At 32.3% G+C, this 24,782-nt stretch overlaps 1 protein-coding gene across 1 annotated transcript in view; it reads right to left on the bottom strand.

Moving 5' to 3' along the window:
- Positions 1 to 24,782, bottom strand: part of LOC113397098 (protein shank) — a 205,527-nt gene that overhangs the window by 157,641 nt on the left and 23,104 nt on the right. The window contains exon 2 of the mRNA XM_064219700.1: positions 7,108 to 7,143. The gene's annotated coding sequence lies outside the window, so the exon portion shown is untranslated. The remainder of the gene's footprint in view (positions 1 to 7,107; positions 7,144 to 24,782) is intronic.

The following is a 24,782-nucleotide window of genomic DNA, read 5'->3' as shown; positions in this document are numbered from 1 at the left end:
AAAATAAAAAAAAACTGAAATGCAATCCAACTTTGAAACACACAAATAGAGTTTTTTATTAGATTATATATAAGTCAAAATAAAACAAATTTAGCTTCTGAATCTTTATGGTCCAATGACCAATCCGTGGTCTGGTCATGGTCGGTGGACTGATGAGCGTTCAATTTATGTAGCCAATTGTTCAGTAAATAAAAAATAAACATTACGAGGATATTATACAAATTAGCGGTATATTTAGATGATATTAAAATAAAAAAGCAATCGTAATTTAATTTTATTGAAAATTACCTGTAAAATAAAATCTGAACGGCTTATATTCAGCAATAAAAAAATATTAAAATGTCTTAACAAATTAAACTCGTTCCAACGATAATTACCTACTATATAATTTAATTAATACATTTTATGTATTCTCAGAGACAAGAAGGCAACGTCCGATGTAATTTCTTAATCATCCCATTGTCCAGTTTTTAATTTCCGCAAACCAAAATATGGTTAAGGCAGAACCAGTTGAGATGTTATCGTTGCATTACAAAGCTTATTTCGTCACTAACGGGTCGAAGCAGAGGTCACGAACTTTTGGTACGCATGGTATTTATCAATACGTAACACTATGCAATACGCATCAAAGTAAAAATAATTAAAAACGTAAGAGACAAAGTATTCAATTTCTATATATTATTAAGTATTTTAATTAAAAAAATTATTAAATTCTTACGTATTGATTCAGAATATGGGCTCTTTTATACCAAAGGTTGACATGACCTGATTTGACCACCAGTTGCGTAATGTACACACCTACTTTTTGAGTTGGAATTAATAACCGTTGGACTAATGTTACACGGTTGGTTAAACCTGCAAATATTTATACTAGCATTGCAATTAAAGCTCAAGTAACAAATGATTTAGCAAAAAGTATAATAATATATCTTGCCATATAAATAATATTGTTGTTCGAAGTAATTATTTACTAAAATTATAAGTATTTATCTACTGTACAATCCTTATTTATGTTTAAATGTTTCCGCTGTTTAATTAGGTATACCTTATTATATTTTTTTCCATTATATTATTTTCCAGGAAAATGTACGGTAGCTTTCACCGTATTGTTTTTTTACGCCATCTGCTATTATTATTGATATAATTATTACTAATAGCCTCAAGAAATTGTCGTACCTCATACCGTCATGGCAATCGTACCATGCATCACATAAAAAACAAAACACTGAAAATATTGAGTTATGAAATTTCAATCGTCGCTGCCTTCAAAAAAAAAATACGTAAAAAAATTAAATTACAAAAAATATATTTTTTTTTAATGTATGGGAACCCTAAAGCGTTGAGATTAACAATTACGAACTCAACAACAAGCTATTGATGAACTTAGAAGCTTTACGATTAACTGGAAGGGAAATTAGGATTATTATTATTAATATTTTCTGAACACAGACATTTTTAATATATATTTAATTAAATACATTAAAAATTTCTTCTCACAATATAATATAATATAATATAATATAATATAATATAATATAATATAATATAATATAATATAATATAATATAATATAATATAATATAATATAATATAATATAATATAATATAATATAATATAATATAATATAATATAATATAATATAATATAATATAATATAATATAATATAATATAATATAATATAATATAATATAATATAATATAATATAATATAATATAATATAATATAATATAATATGTAATAATAATAATAATTTGAAATATCTGCATATTAATATAAGTAACTAGTTGTCGCCCGTAGCTTCGCTCGCGTTAAAAATATTAAGCTTTGTACACATTATCAATAAAAGAGAAGTAAGGAACATGCTGCTGTGCATTGTAATTCTGTGTTAGTACATCCCTTATGTTATATTGTTTAGTTATTTAGTTTTTAATATTTCTGTGTGAAAATTAAAACCAATACGCTTCTTTTCTATGCTATGTTCTTTTATGTATTTATATAAGTAAATGGTGGGTGAGTGGCAAAATAGGCCACATGTTGGTAAGTATTCATCACCGCCCAGAGACATTGACGCTGTAAGAAATATTAACCATTCCTTACATCACACCAATACGCCATCAAACCGTACACAACACTACTAATTATTGCCGTATGACGGTAGAATATCCGATGAGTGGGTGGTACCTACCCTGACGGGCTTGCACAGCCCTACCACGAAGTAGTATTATGAAATTAATCGAAATGGACCAAAGTGAGATGTGATTCAGATCCATTCACATTCCTAATGATGTTGATAGATGTTCATAAGCGGTCGGACGGACGCGTAATTATTTACGTATATGTTGCAATCTTCATTAGCCGTCTTAGGTTCTGTTGATTTGAGAGTAGATTTGCGAATTTGAAATAAAGGCTTAGCATATATACAGCCGATATGAACCAGTGGTCTACCTTAGAGAAAGATCGCGGGTTCAAATTTAGTGATAAATCAAGTAAAACTGTTTTCACATGCTTAATCCTATATAAATCGCTAAGGCGAAATGTCGTACATCGTATCTCGGTTAAGCGTGATGGCGAAGCGTGGTGGAATGAGCTCTAATCCTACATAACAGGATCTCTTTGACCAGCAATTAACAGGCTGTTACATTACTTACAATTATATATATAATATCATAAATACGAAAGTAACTTCTTCTCTCTGTCTGTTGTTCTTCAACGGCCAAACTACTGAATCGAATTTGATAAAATTTGGTAAACCCATAAAATACAAGCCAAGCCGCAGGCGACAACTAATATCCTATATTTAAAGATGGAAGTATATATTTTTGAGATGAATGTACTGATATATCAGATGAGATATATTTAGATAGATATAATAGCAAGATATCCTTTCTTCTTTTCCGTCCGAACTTCTTTCCGACCTAAAGATATGGATTCCGAACTAATTACCTTGGACTCATTGAACTCCTAACCGAATTTAAACGGGTCGATTAGGCAAAGTTTAAGGTCAACGACTTGATGTGACCTGAAAGAATATATCTGATCTTTGCAACTAATCGCCGTAAGGGCGCGAAATTTAGAATTTTATCGATTTAAGTATGACCAGTCCATTCCTCAGATGCCGTTTTATTAAACCCCGCACTGTTTTTCTCGTCTCTATAAAGAAAATTGTCGAATACGTTTATCTCAACTCAAGAACATACTATGAATATAAAAATTGCTTGTATTCAAATAAAAGTTAACCTATATATTTTAATTATTATAAAAAAAAACCTTTAGTGCGCCTTTATAATATTATATACCCTCCAAATATCACGTCTCTATGTCATACTTCTGCGTTGTGTATTAAATATATTGATCGTATGTATGATATGTATACATTAATTGCCTTTTATGTATTAATAGATTTATCTTTTTTATAATAAAATACGTAGGCGGACAGTCTGTACCACCCAATAGTAAGTTCTCACCACAGACCATATACATTGGCGCTGTAAGAAATATTAAGCATCCCTAATATCATATGCGCCATCAAGCCTTGGAATTAAGATGCTATTATTGTTTGGCGGTAGTTTTAGTATTAGGTGGTACCCAGATGGTTGCCCAAATCCATAGCTACCACAACGTGAAGTTTATCTTTCGTAACAAATCAGTTTGCTTGTAATTTTAGTGAATGTGAGTAAAACAGGAGACGGAAACCCGACCGAACAAATAAACGGAAATCTACGATAATTCCGGTGCGAAGTTCTATACGTATAACAATAATCTAATATGCCTGAGTTTGCGTCTGGTTACGTAATAGATCATCTACGCAGTAATGAGATGTAACCACGAACTGCATGGAAATGATATAGGAAATGATCTAAGCGTTTACGTTACCTTCCTTATACAGGCATTTTGTATGAAATGAGAAGTGATTTGCTGTATTAAGTGGTTATTGTTTATATAACATTTCTAAACTCAAAAATTTCATAAATATATTTTGTCTAAAATATATTGTACCAGTTTCGGTATTACGATGTCCAGAGCAGATCTCATGGAAATACTATATTCATTTATTCTTACGCTCAGAAAAGCTTGAAAAAGCTTTTTCTTGTTAAAACGAAAGGGCTTAGAACTATAACTTATAATGTCATAAGATCAAATTAAATTCTCAGAAAGCGAAAGTATTTTCTTACGTTTTTCTCTTTTACTAAATGTAAAATACTAAAGTTTTTTAACAAACGTATTGTTCCTTCGTCGGATTGAACCTTCTGTTGAGATATACCTATATAGTTTATCAGGACTATCTCCAGCTTTAAAGTTTTATAGGGTGATCGGACCTTCGACTGCAGACTCAATGTTTTCATTTATTATGATCCCATTAACAGAATTAATTTTGTGTAAGTAAAAGTTCTCAGTGCCTTTAGTTATATGCCATCTTCTTTAATGTAGCATTATGACCATATAAAAGATGTACTAATTTCTTAATTCGTTTCAAAGCCATTTAAATTGTTTTAATGTGTTCAATGAAACTTTTTTCGAAAAACATTTGGATATCTCAAGTCATAAAAGGTACGTAATTAAATTAATACGAGTTATTACTTACTCGTTGGTAGAGCTTTAAGCAAGCCCGTCTGGGCGTCCATTTTGTTGGAAATCGCCGCTAGATGGCGTTGTAACACATCTACTTCTGTACAGTTCAATTAACCTCTATAAGAATTCGTGTATACAAACAAAATAACATTTGCCATTATTTGTTAGTAAACATATACTTTGTTACATAACAAGTAAAACAAACGACTGTCATTCTATTCTAGAGTTAAATATATTTTTTTTTTATCTTCGAACTCCTATAGTATTTTCGTGAATAAAAAAAATCACAGCTGTCGCTTACTCCTCCGAAATCCAATGGGAAATTCGTAAAATGAGCCCCAAAGTACCTTAAAATACCTCTAAATCCAATACTATAGCTGGGGTCAAATTCTATCGATGTATTGGTAGGTTAAATGTCTCGGCGCTAAATCTTAAGTATGCATAGTTATATGTACAAGACAGGCCGTTAGTTAAGGTCCAGAAGATTCACAGTTTCAGATAAGGATCTGCATACTATGAAAATGGTAAACTGGTGGTTGTTAAACTTGGAACACAACATTTATTAGGTCAGTCATACTAAGTAGCTAACTTCTAGATAACTTAAGGCTTGTTTGCTCACAGCTTACATTTTGTAAGAAATTATAAAGAATCTCCATTTATATATAAATATTGGCATACCTAGAAAATACTTCTTATCTCTAATTATTGCTTATATTTAATTTATATTTTTAATACATATAGTGCAATATGATAGTGCATGGTGAGACTACCTGTAAGTAGTAGAACTTTTGCCTAGATAGTTTTGAAATGTATTTTTTTTTTATTTAATTTTAATGTAATATTGTATCTACTGTTGGTTGTCCTAATAAAAATAAATAAATAAACATTAAATATAACTGCAGTTATACTACGTAAGGTACTTCTTTAAGTTTTGTTTTGCTTTTTAAACACCGTCTGAGTACCTCACAACTTTATCAATTATTTTATAGCAAAATAGATTTCGTTTGCGGGTAGTGTTTGTGAGTGTATATGTTTGTATGAGTATGTGTGTGTAAATGCGTGTTGTAGTATAATTACCGGCACAAGGGGCATAAGCATCACATATTAGTGCAAATAACAGTGCAAGAAATGGTTAACATTCCTTACTGTACCAATGTTCGCGGTAGTAACTACTTTCGTACGGGCAACCTATTATAGATTCTTCTGCCTTCTTATTTCAAATTTTAATATTTCTATTGTATAATTGATTTTCGATTACTTCTTCGACTTTGAGAAAAGGTAGTCGTCTTTACATTATCTCACTTTGACAATCTACACATATAATTATACTTATATATATATATTTTTAAATAAGTCATTAGTAATTACTTTGTCAAATGTCATGGTTATCGATATATTTAACGCGTAGAAACAAAATAACGCTGACATTTATAATATTTTACAAATTTAAATACCTAATGCATTTTTTTTATTAGTTTAAAATAACACAATTAATTATATTGTATCTTTTAAATAATTATAACGTAATTGAGCGTGACAGGAAATAATTATAGCTGGACTTTTGTCAAACAATTTTAACTGATCACACTGAACAGGAAGTTATATAAACTCTTAATTTATAGATCCAATCGCGAGGTTTTATTATAAATACATTACTAATGAACTGAATGACTTATTAGTTATATACGGTTATAACAGTGATACTTATATTTTAAATTTAATGTTTAGTGGTTCTTGCTAGCGTGTGCACTATGCCCTAGGCGCGGAGGTTCGTGAGCTACCTCTATTATATGGTTAATAGGGCCCTTAGACAGCGAGCAGTTTCTCAGTATTGGGCTAACGTTTCTTTTACCGCAGTTGTTAGGTTTAATGGGGTACGAAGAACCTTGTAAATACATTCCTCTGGTATTTGTATGAAGTTCATAGACGAATAAGTAGTGTAGCTATGTTTAGATTGACTTAAATATAAATTTAAGAATAGGAACATATCCATATACCATCTGTTCGGAAATATATAATGTGAAATTAAATAGTCTCATAATTGTAATTAATATAATTACATATATTTAATTTGAAAAAATATATTATTATTACAAAATATGTAGGTTCAGATGGACAAAGTCTGTTTAAAAACGTATGCGGAATATTTGTTCAGGGATTGCTGTACCATTATTACTTGTCATAAAAAACTTATCATTTTTAGCAATGTTATCATACGTGTCCGCAATCAAAGTTTAAGTCTTCTGTGGCTTGAAATCCAAACCGCAAATAATTTTGAAATAGTACATAAATTACGTGTCTGTGTTTAAAACGAGGTCCTAAGTTTAAGTCAGGTCAATAATAATGGATTTTTTTGTCAATAATTGGCAAATCAGTTCTAATACACCCTTGTAAACATTTCACCCAATTTCTAAGAACGTTCAGTAGCAGTATCGCCTTATATATCTTCGAATGTGTGTGTACTATCTTTTGCGTAGTCAGTTAGACCAAAATCCGGTTAGGAGGACCAACTATGTACAATAGTGCGTAACTTACCTTTATACGGCCATGAGTGCTAATCGCCGAGAAAATCTGTAAATAAAAAGTGATCAACTTTAAAAATACTATATTATCGTCACAAGTAAAATAATATATTTCTGTTTCTCAACCACAACCGTTAAAATAATTCCCGCTAAGAATCGAAAAATAGTAAAAATTACCATGAGATCAGAATGGTAGTATATAATATAAGTAAGATGGTATCATATATGGACATGTATGTCCAAGGTGTACCTTAGATCCCATGGTTTGCATTGACTATATAACATTGTCGTATACTTCTAACAATGTCGCTTGCCAGTAACAGTAGCCTATTACAACGATATGGTTCAATTGAATGTCCTAATATAAAATCACACAAAAGTGTCTTTAGTTGGTGCCTTTTTTTGGCATGATGGGAATAAAATTTCAAGGTCAAATTTAATGGCATTATTTTGCATGTTACGTTCTTGGTGCAAAAAGTATTTCTTTCTGACAAGAGTTCACTTTGACGCACTTTATTTATTTTCAAAAGACACTTAGTAAGGCGCGGTCAAAAAAATACAATTCAATGTCAAATTTGGATGTATCGTTTATATATGTACGTTTCAGCAAAACTTTATCAATGTTTTAACAGTTTATAGTACTTAGAATTAAAAAACAATATAATAAGTTATATCACTAAAACGTGAAACAAAAAATATATTTATAAGGTACAGTACTTTCACAATATTTTTACAAGTGATAATTCCAAACAAACCCGCTGGGGCTATAGCCCCAATATCGCACGGTTTATTATGACAGCTCCCATGAGTCTGCTTCTCCTCAATTCCAAATTGTTTTCAGCTGTAAATAATTTATTATTCTGCGGAGTCTGAAATCCTTTTGATTTGAGTAATGAACTGGTAAACCAGTTAGATGAAGTGAACCCTTTCAAGTAATTTTATAAACCAACTCGCCAAAAATCCTTACAACTTACATTATTATATTAGAAAATGAAGTAGGTCGGTAATCCTTGTGCTCGAACATCACATTACTCTTCGTTCCGAAACAAGTCGTGTTCTTTGGGGAATAGATTATATTAAGATATTTCTATCCAGTAATCGTGATCGCTGAGCCTACATAAGCAATGTATCATAAATGATTAAATAACGATTATAATATATACATTTACATTGTTTACGAGTTGATGATGTTTATGAGTTTATTAGTTGATGACTATAATTTGATTTATAAATAATGCTCCTGCATGATTTATTATTTTTATCGATATTTACTCGTGATCTTCATTAACAGCCTGTAAATTTCCCACTACTGGGCTAAGGCCTCCTCTCCCTTTGAAGAGAAAATTTGGAGCATATTCCAACACACACGTGGCAGAATTTTGTTGAAATTTGACATATGCAGGTTTCCTCACGATGTTTTCCTTCACCGCCGAGCACGAGATGAATTATAAACACAAATTAACAACATGAAAATGGTAGAAATTCAGTGGTGCTTGCTTGGGTTTGAATCCGAATTGAACCCAAAACTTCGGGAACAACCTGTAACCACTAGATCAATGGAGCAGTCCATTTTAATTACTAACAATACCAAAGGCATGTTACAAAATTACCGACTTACTAGAAGCAATTTTACGAACAGAATGTTTTAACTTGACGGGACTAATTCAATTAACTATTTACTATATAAATAAACTCAATCAAAGCTGATAAATCCGGCGGCTGTCAGCTCGGACAACTTACACTCCGTTATCAGTTAGCCCCGGACGCAGAATTACACGGTTGTTACTTAATGGGGCCGATGTAAATTATAGAACCCTGTCACAATACACATTCTTTTAACAGATTATTTGTCAATCAATCATGTTTATAATTAATATTAAATTATATATTCCGTTGAAGTCACCACGGCTTTAAGTACTGGAGTTGAAAATCTTAAGAACTATAAATTAACCATCATCATCGCATCATATTTTATAATACGTGCTCGTAACGTAGGTCCTTAGACGTACGACGAGGTGCTTCTGTTAATTGACTTATGTTTTCATTTCACTCACAGAATATAAATGTTTGTTAAAAGTCTTTTTTGTTTCTTTAATAAGAATATACTTTAAAATTTACTTTACATAATCCAGTGAATAAAATACGGAACGGAAACGAAGATCGTAAATTAAAATCTGTATGAAAATCTCATGAATGTCCAATCACGTCTCAAACATGATAAACACTCAGGTTTAAGCAGCGTACTAGTGATAGCGCCTTCCTTCCAAAAAAGGTTTCAATGGTCCAAGAATGGCCATTAACAGCCCCCACGCCTGGCGCTCGGGTTTTTGTACTCCTTGCACCCTGGATTAAGATAGGCCTGTCCACAATGTTAGAATAAAATACAATTCTTAAGAGTAGACGAGGACATTGTCCAGCAGTCCGACAAATATTACAGAATATTTATTAAATGGAAAAGTTAAAAGGAGTTTATTAGTTTTATAATATTATAATACAAAAATCTTTATCCGATAGAGAAGCATGTACACTTTCTTATTTTTTGTCAAAATTCTACCAACGGTGCTGAATTTTTTTTTATTAAAACGTTTTGCGACTCATCATAAGCAACGATGCCGTAGGAGTAAGAGATTCAGCCACTCGATCTCTTTAGGAATGTCTATTTGTACACTTAATCCATAAATGTGTCTACCTAAAACACAAACTACATCACAATTCATAATTGCACACTTTGAACTCGAAGCGGGAAGGTACGAGAAGTGCTCAATTATGACCATTAAAAACTCGAGATCCGACTGAACTCTTTTTTTGATCGCAATAAAAATCCTTGGTACATTGTGAAGATCAAATGATTGGTTTTACAATTCATTAAACATAAAAAAAAATAAGTGTAAGACGAAGCTGAACTAAATATTATGTATTTTTTTTATAGCTAAATATAAATGATGTCCTAAAGAGAAAATCAACTTGAAGTTTTAATTTAAAAGGTCGTTGAAATCGCCTCTACTTTCATTTGGTTTATTTTCAACCAAGAACAGCAGGTAATTTCGCGCTACCAACCAGTTTTATACTGGCTTACTAACTTTTTTATATGGACAGTAAGAAGCCAAACGAGAAAATAGGTCATCTGATACTAATCACCTCTGACTGTAGATATATACTGCGAGAGGTCTTATAATTAAATTAGATGTTCCATTGTCAACGATTTGCGGTATAGGACTCGGAAAAATACAAAAGCAATGCTATCATGGGTTAGGAGGCTGAAGGTGGTACTTATATGGGAAAAAATGGCCTACGTGCCTCTAACTCTAACTAATGAAAAGAGTATTCAAGTTTTTTTCGTCTGAACAAATTTTAAAGTTACCAGGATCTCATGAACATTAACGGATTTTATGTTTTTTCATTAGGTAGGTAGTATATTTGGAATTATTTTAATATTAAACTAGTATCGTATTTTAATTGAGTTCCTTTTATTATATATTTATGTGTAGAAGATTTTATTATTAAAAATAAAGAGAGTGATATTTTAATAATGCGTGCGCACACAGTGACATGAAAACTAAATTATGAATCTGCTCGCTGAACCGCCATTAAGTGTCAAATCGTTCGAAATAGACAACTTTACACCTTATTAACCGACTTAAAAAAACAGGAGGTTATCAGTTCGATATGTGTTTATGTAACATTGTAAGAATTGAATTATATTTGAGTATGATGATCCATTTAAGCATCAAAGCACGTGTGCTTAATATCTTAAGTGTACGTTTCTGTGTTTGTATGTTTGCCCACGAATTTCTCAAAAACGAAAAGTCGTATCGAGATGATAATTTTTAATTTAAGTTAGGTACACTTCAACTTAGGGCACAGAGTAAGTTTCATTAAAAACATCGGTCCAGTGGTTTCAGAGATATAGGTAAATTACTCGTTAGAAAATATACCAATCAGCACAGAACAAACACAAATAAAAATAAAAAAACTTAATTAAATAAATAATAAAAAATATTAACACGCGTCTGACGCTGTGCTGACACCGACCTCAAAAAAATTGTCGGCGTGTGTACTGAATTAAGTATATCTTAGACAAATCCGATTTTGAATTTTGTTTTCCTTTCCGTAATTCCTAAAAAATATATATATTTTTTTTATTTTTAGTTCACTAGTTGTTTCTAATTTTGAGTTCGGTTTAAATTTTTTATAAATTATTCTCATACGTGTACAATGTTAGCACTTTTTTTTACCACAAAATAAGTAATAATTGTTAATTTAAAAATCTTATAATTATCGGTTAAATTTGAATGAATATTAATTTTTAGTTTTTAAATTAAATTAAAATTCAACACAATTTAAATATAATGCAATTCAAGTGCAATTAATATTTTACTAGAACTTTAATAACAATTAAAAATAGGCAGATTTTTATCGTTTTACAAAATATAATTCTTTAATTTAAGACTAAGTAAACTTAGAGTAAATTTTTAACTACCATTATATAATCAAACGATCTCGAAACGACTAATGAAAACACTCGCTCCCGCTGCATGTGTTTAATTAAGTTACAAACCAATTAGGGTTTCAAAGCAGGTAGAGTAAGGCTTCCAACGAGATTACAACAGGACTGCGGACGTGTAATATAACCCCTTCGCCTGTACACAAAGAATTAGAACAAATTATATGTTCTACTCGCAATTTATGGCATCATCTTTTTATAATCATTTTGTAAAATTTACGATCGATAGAAATCAGCAAAATAAAGTTATAATTAAAATTTAACTAAAGTCTGTCACTTTTCTGTACGCTGGGAGTGAGCACGTCCTACTGTGGAGAAGGCTTTGCATTTTATTCCACGTTGCTCTTATGTGAATTGGTCGACAGGTTTTGAAGTAGAGTTACCACTATTATTTTTGTAATTATAATTATTATTTTGGGATACGAACAGTATAGTATTATATTAAATTAATTAATTAATTCTACGACATAAACCAAAATAGTTGCTTCTACTGGTACTTTTGACACTACTACTCCTAGTACTGGTTTACTAATGGTACGTTAATATTGTAAATCTCATTTCAGCTATAAAACTTTCATAAATATTAACAACAATAAATAAACTATATTACATTAATAGTATGCAATATAAATTAAAGTTGTATGAGCCGTTTGTAGCGGTCGGTCTTTGTCTTTGCTAAAAGTGTTGTACATAGTTGCGGCGTACGAATATAATAAGGCGAATTTTATTTCCTAATACTTGTAAGGTGGGATGCTAAAACAAAACCTTTTTCAAAAAGATCTCTTCATAAAAAAATGACATTTAAATACTATTATTGATTCCTGGGTAAGTTCTCTATTCTAGTATTATAAATTCGAAAGGAAATCCGTCTGTTGCTTTTTCACGGCCAAACCATTAATCCAAATTTGACGAAATTTGATATGAAGCAAGTTTAAACTTTAAGAAACGACATAGGTATTTTATAAGCCTAATACCTGATTAAAACGCGAACGAAGTTACGGGCGACAAGTAGTATCCTATAAATTTTATTTAGAGTATTGATTCAAATTACATTGCCTCATTCGATTAATAATATATATGACGATAAATAAATTTCACGAAATTATTCATAGTAAAAATACAGGATACATAGTAAAAAAACAAATGCATAGAAAAGTAAAGAGCACAATTTATTCAGTCTAAAAATATCCCACTATCCCGAGGTAATAGATCGGGGAAAGCTGGTGTCATTAAGGTTCGCTGTTGTGGTCACATCACGACCTAAAATAACCACGTCCTACCATAATAACCCTAGGACAGTAATAAAATTATTTTATGCATTATGCTATGAAAATACCTTCTCAATAAAGCATTGCAATAACGACTATAAAATAATTTGTCTAAGGTTGAAATTACATAAACGGACAATGTAAATTATTATATGCGACGACATACGGTTGTAGAGTTGTAAGCTATTTTTTTACTTTTTCATCCTTCGTGTCATAGCTTCGACTCGTGCACTATGTAGCCACGAACCAATTAATTGTTGATGGCAAATCGCAAGATCATTGTTCTTATTCCCTTCACGATAAGGTTGAAAATAGCTTGACAAATCATTTACTACAATTTATTTACGCACGAGCGTACGTGTTTGGACTGTCTTGATTTTTTTAAAATTGCCTTTTATTTTACGATGGGTTGACACAAATTGCTTCGCATTCCTTATTATTAAATTACGATATACCACTTAAGTCTGTCTACGATAATTCATGCCCTCTAGCAAATCTTTGTGGGTGTATACTGCATGGCTATTCTTGATAGTTGAAACCAGTGCAGATCGTGTTTAAAACATGAGCGTAAGTAATTTAAATTAAAGGCGTTTATTTTGCGTTGAGCATTTTGTTGCTCTGTCAATTATGTAATAAAATATTTCTCAAGATACATTATTATTTAAAAAATTAACAAAGTCATTTTTGTTTATGTTACGATCGCTTCTAATCTATTCGTCTTGTTTCAGTAAAAAATATCATTGCCCTTTAATTTTTCCTTCAAGGTAATAAAAAACACGTATTATTTGTTTTGTATGAAGTATGTGGGATTAGAGTCAAATCAACCACAACTCTATCACAACTGATACTCGTAGTAAGTCACAACCGCCTATAGACCTCGGCATAACATTATTTACTATTCCTTACATTGCCAATACGCCGTCAACCTTGAGAACTAATGCGCAAGGGACATCCCTTGCTCCTGTCCTAACTAATTTTAATAATGAGAGTTTGTTAATTACGTTCTCACCTCTTAACTACTCAACTAATCATCATGAAATTTCGCATACACATTGTCAGATACAGGAACAGGACAATACCAAATATTGTTTGGCGGTAGAATATGTATGGCTTGCACAAATTCCTACCCAAGTTTTAAAAGATGCATTGCATAAGTTGGGAATTCGGAATGAACACGTTAGATACGAAATATTGAGAAAAACTATAGATTCAAGGATTTTGTTTGTAATAATGTTTTATTTAACGTATCCGCTTTATGATAAATCAAAATTGTTGTAAAAAACTGTCTGTCTGTTTACGGCCAAATCACTGAACCAAAGGTAATGAAATAATAAAAAAATTGCAATTTAATTACCTCCCGATTTGTTATTTAATTAAAAATACATTCAACGATATAGAATCGTTGTGTATTTAGAATTTATGTATTTAGAATTTAAAGAAATGTATAAAATTCACAAATAGCATTTAAAAAAATCGGTAAAATTTTATATACAATAACCACGAAACAACAGACATTCATGTACTAAATAATATTAATACGACTAGGATTTAATGAGGTACACGGAGTTCTTAATTTCAGAGGAGATATGGATGTGACAGACAAAAACTATGTAACTATGAGTTTGTGAAGTGGACAGCGGTTTTAGTTAGAGCATAAAGAGTTTAAACTGGCAACTTAAAAATTACTCAATTATTTCCTATAAGATGCACGTTACGCGATTTAATTGTACTTGCTTCATATATATATTTTTTACGTTCTAACCATTGGACTATCTTCTTGAAATTCTGTGTCCTCACGTGTATCCGCAAAACCCGCATTGAAGCATCACGATGGAATCAGTTTCAAGCCTTCTACTCAGAAGGAGAGCAGTCCTTAGCCCAGCTGTGGCTGCTTAATACAATATTATTTTTAAGTCATACATAACTTACTATAAATTATTAAAAGTTTCCATTATGATAGCCATTCTGTTCGGAGCCAGACAGATAGAAGGTCAATTTTTGCTATGAGAATCTGAATTACAAAAACGATGCTCCTACCCCGATGTCATGCTGTGTACAGTGACTATTTCTAATAATGATATTTTTTATGTAAATAATTATTAAATGCTATACGTAGAAAAAGTTATTTTCTATGTGTATCATGGAGATTGACAGTAGTTTCCCCTATTCAAATATTGTATTTTTTATTTTTTTTTATGATATCAGTAGGCGGACGAACAAATGGGCTAACTCATGGTAAGTGGTCACCACCACCCATAGACAATGGCGCTGTAAGAAATATTAACCTTTCCTTACATCACCAATGCGCCACCGACCTTGGGAACTAAGATGTTATGTCCCTTGTGCCTGAAGTTACACTGGCTCACTCACCCTACAAAAACCGGAACACAACAATACTGAGTACTGCTGTTTGGCGGTAGAATATCTGATGAGTGGGTGGTACCTACCCAGCGGGCTTGCACAAAGCCCTACCACCTAGAGTTGTATATGAAAATATGTATATGAAAACCAGCCTTATAATTTTATTTCATACGATAATTAAGTTTGTTTCCTACAAAACTGTCCGGTGACTTTATTTCGTGGTTTTCGTGAACTCTCTTGTAATTAAGGGAGACACGCGCCGTAAGCCACGAGGTTAAGTGTCCACCAAGTGTCATACAGGAATCTAAGTGCGATCCACTCTAAAATTGTCCTTAACACCCTGAAGACAAGGTTTATGATCCTTTACATGTCACAGTCCATTGTACTAACGGTTACGTCTGCTATAAGTCTTCACTAGAATGTGGCTACGTCTTGTTCTCTCGGACAAAGAAAATAGTGTTAAGTAATTGAAATAATATTAACCACAGTTAGGTCTAATAATCATTTTGCTCTGTTGTATGGAATGTGAGTTATCCTTTGTTAATCCCTTTCGCTTATCACGAACGAATCAACCAGTATTTTCTTTGGCCTATCTATACTATAATCAATACATATTTTTTTATATTATTTATATAAGAATTATTAACATTAACAAGGCCTTAACTATAATAATATATTCAAGAGATATTTGTTAGTTTGTATGTCGGAGATAATCTTCGGAATTTATGGTCTATTATTCCTGAGTACTATAGGATACAAATTATATTTGTTTGATAAAAATACATTTATATCATATCATTTTCTTTATTTATAAACTGCACTCGTGCGAAGCCAGGGCAGGTCGCTAGTTATGATATACAAGCAACCTTTGGTTGAAATATCTAAGAATATCGTATTTTATGAACATGACTGAGACTCGCCGGACCCTCTTCACGACGTCAAAGGTCATATATATATATAAGCTTTTTTTATTATAATTCAAGTAAATCTCTTTCTTACTCCTGGGTCCTCATGAGTCCTTCCAAGCCACAAAGAAACCATCAAAATTAGTGTGATGTAGTTTTATATACCTACTTGTTACCAGACATTACAACTTATATATTCTGTTGGACGTGCGTTTATTAATACATTTTATATTTTTATATATGTGTTCGACGTTGCTACAAAAATGTTTATTTGTTTAATTATATTGCTCTTGTTTTCTTTCAACAAATATGTAGATTATTTATTTAACAGTAAAACACTGTTTCTATAATATTTGTAGAACAAGTATTGTAAATTTACGCACAAATTAAGTTTGCCCCAATAACCCCGGGTAAGTGAAACCGCATCCGGGGCGATGGACCGGATTTCCACGCAAATCGATCGGTAAGGCATTCGTTAACAATCCATGGTAACCCAATGTGGTTGAACATTACAAAGTCAGAAATTTGGAGTCAGTTACCGGCGAATACAGGGCCGGATTATCAATTACGAAGTGTAGGTAGGTCTATAATTTTTTTTTTAATATTAATTTAATTGTTTAAGATATATATTTCTCTTTATTAATAAAATATAGTAATTTCGGATGTAATTAGGTACATAGTGGCAGAAAATATATATTTTATGAAGCTAGAAAAGGTATAGGAGCTCCGAATCGTGCGTTGCCTAGGGGCTCGTATTGGTCCCGCGTAGCTTACTAATGAATCTACATAATACAATTACTTGAACGAGCACGAGTACGGGAGTGACATGGTAATTACGATCTCAGAGACTAGTTATTGCTTAGGAGTACAGAGCAACAAAAGTGTTAATAAAAATAAAACAAATAAACATTTCACTGTACAAACGAATCCTGTATTTCCTTACTCTGTTAGTCGTACGGATTACAATTAATGAGACGGTAATCCGACATGTAAGTTCAGGCGTAGGGTCAAAGGGTATGTACTTTTCGAGGCACCGATATAAACACAACCAACTTCTAAGTTATTGGCTGCTAGTGCAAATTAATTACGAGCCGAAATAGCGCGGTGGTTGGAACACGTGAACTTTAATCGAAGATGCGAAGTTGGACCGGGGCAAGCGACAATGAATTTTCGTGCCGTTAATTTGTTTTAATCTCGTGTTCGGAGATGGTCGAAAAAATCATGAGAAAATCTAAATGAGTCAAATAAACATCTACCAGATGTGGATCTATGTAATTCCATATAAGCAACGGTTTCTTGTTTCTAAGAAAGCTTAGAACTTAGTCCACTAGGTTGCTCGACTGTGGTGATTTCGGTAATTTAGTCGGTATTTACGAATTTCATCAAATTCCGGCTCAATCCTGGAATTTAGATGTCCCATGACCTGAGTACCCTCCAGACGCTTTTTGAGCCGTCGAATGAAAGATAAATTATAAAAATATGGCGCATGATCTAAACTGGTCTAACTAATCTCTTAGGCTGAGGTTGAGGTTTTATATCAACATTGTCATTACACATATTTAGTCCTTAAATTCACGAAGATGTATTTCTTTGTTACGTATGTAGTTCTAATTTGACTTTCGCAACCTTTTTTAAAAGAATTAGTCTTAAAAGGTTTTCTTAGAATAATTAAGTTACTATCATTACCCAAGTTATAGCTCTTTGAAATGAGAGAAACAATATATCTTAATAGTAAATTGCATTTACATTCATTTACTTACAAGCTGCGACTGTCTGGCTTGCGCAGATATCATACAAGACAATTATTTTTCTTGTATTTTATACGAAAACAGTAAATAAATAAATTAACCACTTTCTGTTACATTTATAATGACAATGGACAAAGTGAGAAGCTTTAGTTAAGTCAGATACTATGTCAAATGTGCAAACAAACATGTATGTACATTGTTGTTATGTTAATATATTACAAAATATTACAAACATATATATGTTAGCATACATATTTAATCTATAATTGCTGCAATATGTGACAATTTAATTTTGATGTTTTCTTTCACCGCCGAGCACGAGATGAATTATAAACACAAATTAAGCACATGAAAAATTCAGTGGTGCTTGCCTGGGCTTGAACCCGAAATCATCGGTTAAGATGCACGCGCTCTAACCACTGGGCCATATCGGCTCAACATTTAAATAGGTAGGCTTAATAATTAACTTAATTTCTCATTTATAAAACGCAACGTCAACGTCGTGCGACTATTTTGTCTTATTATTACGCATGCAATTCATTAAACAATTACATATGACCATTTTGTTCCGTTATTAGTTATCTAATTTACAAAATATAACGAAATACTATTTTGCCTGATACATATACACGTATTTAAGTTATCACAAAGAAATATATTAATATATAATTATCTTGTTTATAAAAAGTACCTAAATACATGCGACTAAATTGTCTGATGTCTATACGTGTTATTAATAAAGCAATCACATTCAAATACGTTTCTTATAAGTGCATACAACAATGCATTTAGGAAATATGGCTCAAGGAAGATTCAACAATAGGCCTGTTCCCGTGGGATCAGTTCGTACAGAGAAATGGAATTAATGAACAATAAACCTATCGGAGATACGGGGAAAAGTTGTTTAAAGGGGTCAATTGTTGAATTGACAAATGATTCAATCTATTGTATGTGAAATTCTATGGAAACATTTAATGTTTTTTGCGTAAGACTTTTTTTTTTAGAAGATTTTTTTTTAAATTTTTCGGACAAGAAGTTTCATCATTGCTTGTCCGGTGCTAAAAAGGCGTTGCGTTCATCATTAACAAAATCATCAGCATCATCAGACCTTGATTCTCTACTGAACATATCGTTTCCTATAAAACGTCACGTACCAGCCACTTTGTCTATGAAATTACTTCACCTAGCCTAAGGACGTCTCCCACGTTTGCCATATGATTAAAATTTCAACGGGACAATGCATTCTTCCCACCATTCCAAGAGGTAATGTTTACTGTAATTATTTTACTATTAATATGTAGAGTTTTCTCTGTTGTCATAAAAGAAAAAGTTACGTAACAGCAATCATCTTAGTACGATTCATTGCCCGTTATTGTAACTTATTCAGTTTCTTACATATGATGTTATTAACACAAACATGTTTTTTTTGTATAAAAGTTTGGAGTACTGGCGATTGGCCCACTTGATAGTAAGTAATCAAACCCGTCCAAAAACATTGGACCACGTTTAACGTACCTTCCATCGCCAATGCGGCACCGACATTAAGAACTAAATAGTTACGTCCGCCTATAATTCACATAGCAAGATAATATATTATTTTTATTTTGTTTTAAAATACTTGAATAAGAATTATACTATTAAGAAAATAATAAAACGAGTGGTTATACATCTAACGACTTATTTTTTGCTTTACATCAATTATAAAATATACATAAATAATTAACCTTAAACGAATAATATTGACGGAAACAATCATGTAAAATTATTGTCCTAATAAAGTAGACGATAATAACGTTAGGTGTAATATATATATAGATTTTCATGTTATTTAATTATTGTAAGCTGTATTGAAAGTAGCTACTTATTTTTTAATATTTTATACTAAGTAGGTGGACTGGTAATAGATATCTGACCAGTTCAGAGTTATGTAAATCATCATCATCATCACCATAATCAGCCTGTATAAGTCCACTGCTGGACATAGACCTCTCCCAAGGCACACCACTGAGCCACATATACAAGCCACTGATATCTACATAGGTAACTATAAAGTATCCTTTACTTACACGCGCCAACAACCTTGGGACCTAATAAGCTAAGCCCCTTGTGTCTGTAGTCACCCGATTCACTCACCCTTCAAATCGGAACCCATAAATACTATGTAGGTATTGGCAGTAGAATTTACTATAATGATAACTACCCAGACAGATTCGCACTCCACATTGCGAACCGATGGTAGCTTTCAATTGTTTTGTAGCGTAGGTAAGCCGCAGGGCAAATGGGCCACCTGAGGGTTATTGATCACCACAGTCAATAGACATTGGCAAAGTAAGCAATTTTAACCATTTCTTACATCGCCAATGCTCTACCAATATTCGGAACTAAGATGTAATGACCCTGGTGTCTATAGTTACGCTGGCTCTCTCACCATTAAAACAGGAATACGACAATACTAAAAAAGCTTCTTGACGATACTGAAGACGTTCTTGCCCAAAATCCAACCAAGTATAATAAATCTTGTCAAATGATTCAAAAATTCTTATTAGAACCTACTTTGTGGTTTAAATTTAAATTTTGGTTTACAAATACTATATTAAAGTGTACACACTATAACTTGCTGATAAAATCACATGCGGTACACGTACATTGTACACTTCAGGATTTATGAGAAGATCCTCATCCTCACCTCCATAAAATGAGAATCGTAATAAAACGTATGCTAATGTAATGTCATGAGCTTGCGGTGGAAGTTACGAATACAAAGTCTCCCGCGACGACAATCTACGGTTCTCACTCAGTTAATATCAACATTATATACAACGTAAATAATATATACATTTAGTTAGTATGAAGAAATGAAATAAAGTGATGTGCTACGTGTTTATTTTCTCGCGACATATCTATTTAAATCGAAATTAAAAATTCAGCGGCTCTTGCCAGGTTTGTAAACCCATAATAAAAATTTGATTAAGATTAAGATTGTTTAAGCACTGGGCCTTATTATATTTGTTCAGTATCTCGTTAACGTTGCCAAATTGACTTCTTAACTAACAGTGGCACTATCAATTTTTACAAATTTTAATGATGTCAGATTAAATACATTAAAGACTATTGTAAATTATTTTCGAGTTGTATCTAAAGGAAAATATTAAAATTATTAAATTGAAACATGGCCGCGAGAAATGGTGGACAGGCTCTTCAGCTTAATCTAAATGATGATTGGATAACGCAGTAGGCGACCAATGATTGCTTGTTTTATATGCAAAGAATAGTAAATCATTACACATTACATTAGCAGCCTGTAAATTTCGCACTGTTGGGCTAAGGCCTCCTCTCCCTTTGAGGAGAAGGTTTGGAGCATATTCCATCACGCTGCTCCAATGCGGGTTGGTGGAATACACGTGTGGCAGAATTTCGTTGAAATTAGACACATGCAGGTTTCCTAACGATGTTTTCCTTCACCGCCGAGCACGAGATGAATTAGAAACACAAATTAAGCACATGAAAATTCAGTGGTGCCTGCCTGGGTTTGAACCCGAAATCATCGGTTAAGATGCACGCGTTCTAACCACTGGGCCATCTCGACTCTAGTAAATCATCTAGTAAATCGGTAAAGTTAAAGTCCACCATAACCATTGCTGGACATGATCATCGCTTCCCCTTGAGAAGCTTAGTCTACCTCGTTGCTCTGATGCAGAAATTGTATTCGATGAATACAAATTGGTTTTCGTCATCCCCGAGCACGAGATCAATTATTGTCAAAAATAAGCACTTGAAAATAATATTGTGGAGGTTCCTCATTTAAAGTCCACAATTTTCGGGTAAGAATCTAGTGTTTCTAAACTATTGACAGATTTATCTGACTTTGGTCATAATTTCAGCAACTGAAAGTTCATTTATATTTTTTTATAATTATTTTATGAACCACAGTTTTATGGAATCTATTCCTGTTGTATGATAAAGTAATCAGTAAACGGAAATGTTCTATAACACTAATTATCAAATTAATTTTGTTTATAGATACTAGATAAAAAAAATGTTAGTACCATAAAAAAATATATATAATATCGGATTCAAGTCTATGCAAGTCAGGGTACGGTACAATCAACCCATAATGTACTAGAATAATGGCAATGGCAGTATACTGCCAAACATCAAAAGTTAGTATTGTTACGTTCCGGTTTGAAGGGTGAGTCAGCCAGCGCGTCTGAGTTTACAATAGTGCTCTGATAATATAAGACCTATTTACTGTAAGAAATATAACAATTGAATATTTTAATTAACAATGTCTATTATGTGCAGTGGCTATTTCCATCAGGTGTGCAATTTGCCAGTCCGCGTTACTATGTAGCGCTTCTAAATTATACAAAGTTTTTGACTTTGACTTACAAAACAAGTCTTGTACAACTAGCCGCCAAGTTAAGTCAGAATAAAAAACAAAGGTGAAAGACACAATTGTACAAATGAACACATGGACCGACATTCCTTTCTCGGGGTACTTGAACTTTACATAGCTACGGTTGGTGATAAAAATGGTGACGATTTGTTTTATTTATCAACACGCACTATATTATATTATATTTTATTTCCAGTAGGACAATTAACAGTAGATACAATATCACATCAAAATAAACAAATTACAGTTCAAAATTATCTTGGCAAATGTTCTGCTATTTACAGGATTATCACATTACACAATATGTATTAAAAATATAAATTAAACATAATCAATGATTGGAGATAACAATTATGATATAGCTTTATGTATTATTACTGCACTACAACTGAATAGATTAGTGAATTTATAAGAACTGATTTTGTATCGTGCTCATGAAATGTGATTGGTAGGTTTCAAGTTTAGAGAATAGCTCTACTCCTTACAATACTATCCAAAGTATTTAACATGTTAGTTTTAGTATCAGCATGAAGAGAAAATTGCTTTTATTGACGTCTAGTTCACAGTGATTACTATTGTCACTGCTAAGTTAATTCCCGTTACTGTCAAATATTCGTTTAGATCAGTAGTTCCCAAACTTATTTTTCTCGTGGACCACTTTCAAAATTTTGACGTTAATTTCTACCACATTCTTAAAGTCGCCAAAGTCGTTAATTTTTCTTTATAACCTTTAATCGCAATACATTTTTTTAACAATGTATCAAGACGATCGAATCCCGCTACATCTATGAATAGCATGCATTGACAATCAAATGTCATATAATTTACCTTACCCGCCTTTATGAGCATCAATGTATTGTATACACTTTTTTGCCATCAATTTATAGTCTGTCCAAAATGCTTCGACCACTAAACATATTCAGTAATTAACCGAACCAAATTCGCCCATCATGCTATTGACCTTACAGGGATATGTCCCTATATTCCGATAGGTAAAATAAAAACGAAAAATGGAACATTTTTTAAAACTTTATTTATTAAAAGAATAGAATTACAAGAAAAAATTAATAAGGTAATATAGGTTCAGGTCATAATTTTAATTAATGGGAAGGATGTATTTGATGGAGTGTCAGCAAACGATCAATGTTTGGCTTTATTTTGTGAGCAATAACCGCAAATCTCCCCGCTCTGTGATGTTTAATTTGCTCCTTTTTTTGTTAAGAGGTTTGTAACTGCACTAAAACTCCTTTCGACAAGATATGACGAGGGAAAAGCTAATAAAAATTACCTTGCAATTTCCCACAGTCCAGGATATTTTTCGGGTATTTCTGCTTGCAGCCAAAATATTTGGTAGCCTTTTCTAAATTTCACCTTCAGCTCCTCATTGGTGCTTAGCTCGAGCAGTTCCTCTTGTAATACAACATAGGCCACTTCCGTTTTCGTTTCCGTTTTCATCAAATGGATTTATGATTCATGGTGGTATAACCATCGTCAGCATATCTTCAAACCTGGTTTTGAAGTCATCATGCAGGGCACTTAAATGTTGACTGTAGGTATGGAAATCCTCATCAATACATTCTACCGGCGACAAGTTTGAAAATGGAGAGAATTCGCGCCGACTAATGTTTTGTTTCAATTCCCAAGAAAAGCCGAAATTATCCCCTTTGTTTTTATTAAATTCAGGCTGTCACCTTGTAACTGCAAGTTAATATCATTAATTTTTTTAAACAAATCTGTCAAATACGCTCTTCTTTGAATTTGATCAAGTTTTCTTTTAAATCTGGATCTCTACTTTCTAGGAACTCTAATACGGAATCAAAAACAGAGTAAAATCTTAATGCACTTCTTAAGCATGCACCTTTCGACAACCAGCGTACTACAGTATGTAAGAGCAGTCGTTGGAAATCTTCATCATTTTCGTCGCACAATTGATCAAATAAACGCGTATTCAATGCATTGCTTCTGATTTTGTTGACAGCTTTTATTACAAAATGAAGAGATTGGTTCAACCTGTCACTTAAATGTTTTGCCACAAGATGTTGTCGGTGGATTACGCAATGAATAGCTGCAAGTCCTGGTATAATTCTTTTGAGATTACTTATAAACCCACGATTAATCCGGACCATTGTAGGAGCTCCCTCTGTTGGCACTAAAATAATGTTTGTAAATGAAATTGATTTTTCCGTAAAAAAATTACTCAGGTCATTAAATATTGATTCGCCTTTAGTGTCAGTCTCCAAAGTTCTGGCAAATAGCAATTCTTCGTGAATTTCTTCCTCCATAATAAATCGGACATATGCCAATAATAATGCTTCATTACCGGATAACGTTGACTCATCCAGTTGTATAGAAAAATGAGTTTTTTGCAGATGATTGCACAAAAAACTTTCAATATCAGAGCTCATTTCATTAATGGAATTCTTTTTAGTACGTCAAATGGAGATTTGTGCAAAACAGTTTTTAAAACCTCTTCGACCGCGGGTAAAATTAATTGTTCTCCGATAGT

Source organism: Vanessa tameamea, chromosome 3 (genome assembly GCF_037043105.1).
Source record: "Vanessa tameamea isolate UH-Manoa-2023 chromosome 3, ilVanTame1 primary haplotype, whole genome shotgun sequence".
NCBI classification, from domain to species: domain Eukaryota; kingdom Metazoa; phylum Arthropoda; class Insecta; order Lepidoptera; family Nymphalidae; genus Vanessa; species Vanessa tameamea.
Note: the sequence above shows the minus strand (reverse complement) of the source record. Positions and strands in the feature narration are given on the sequence as shown.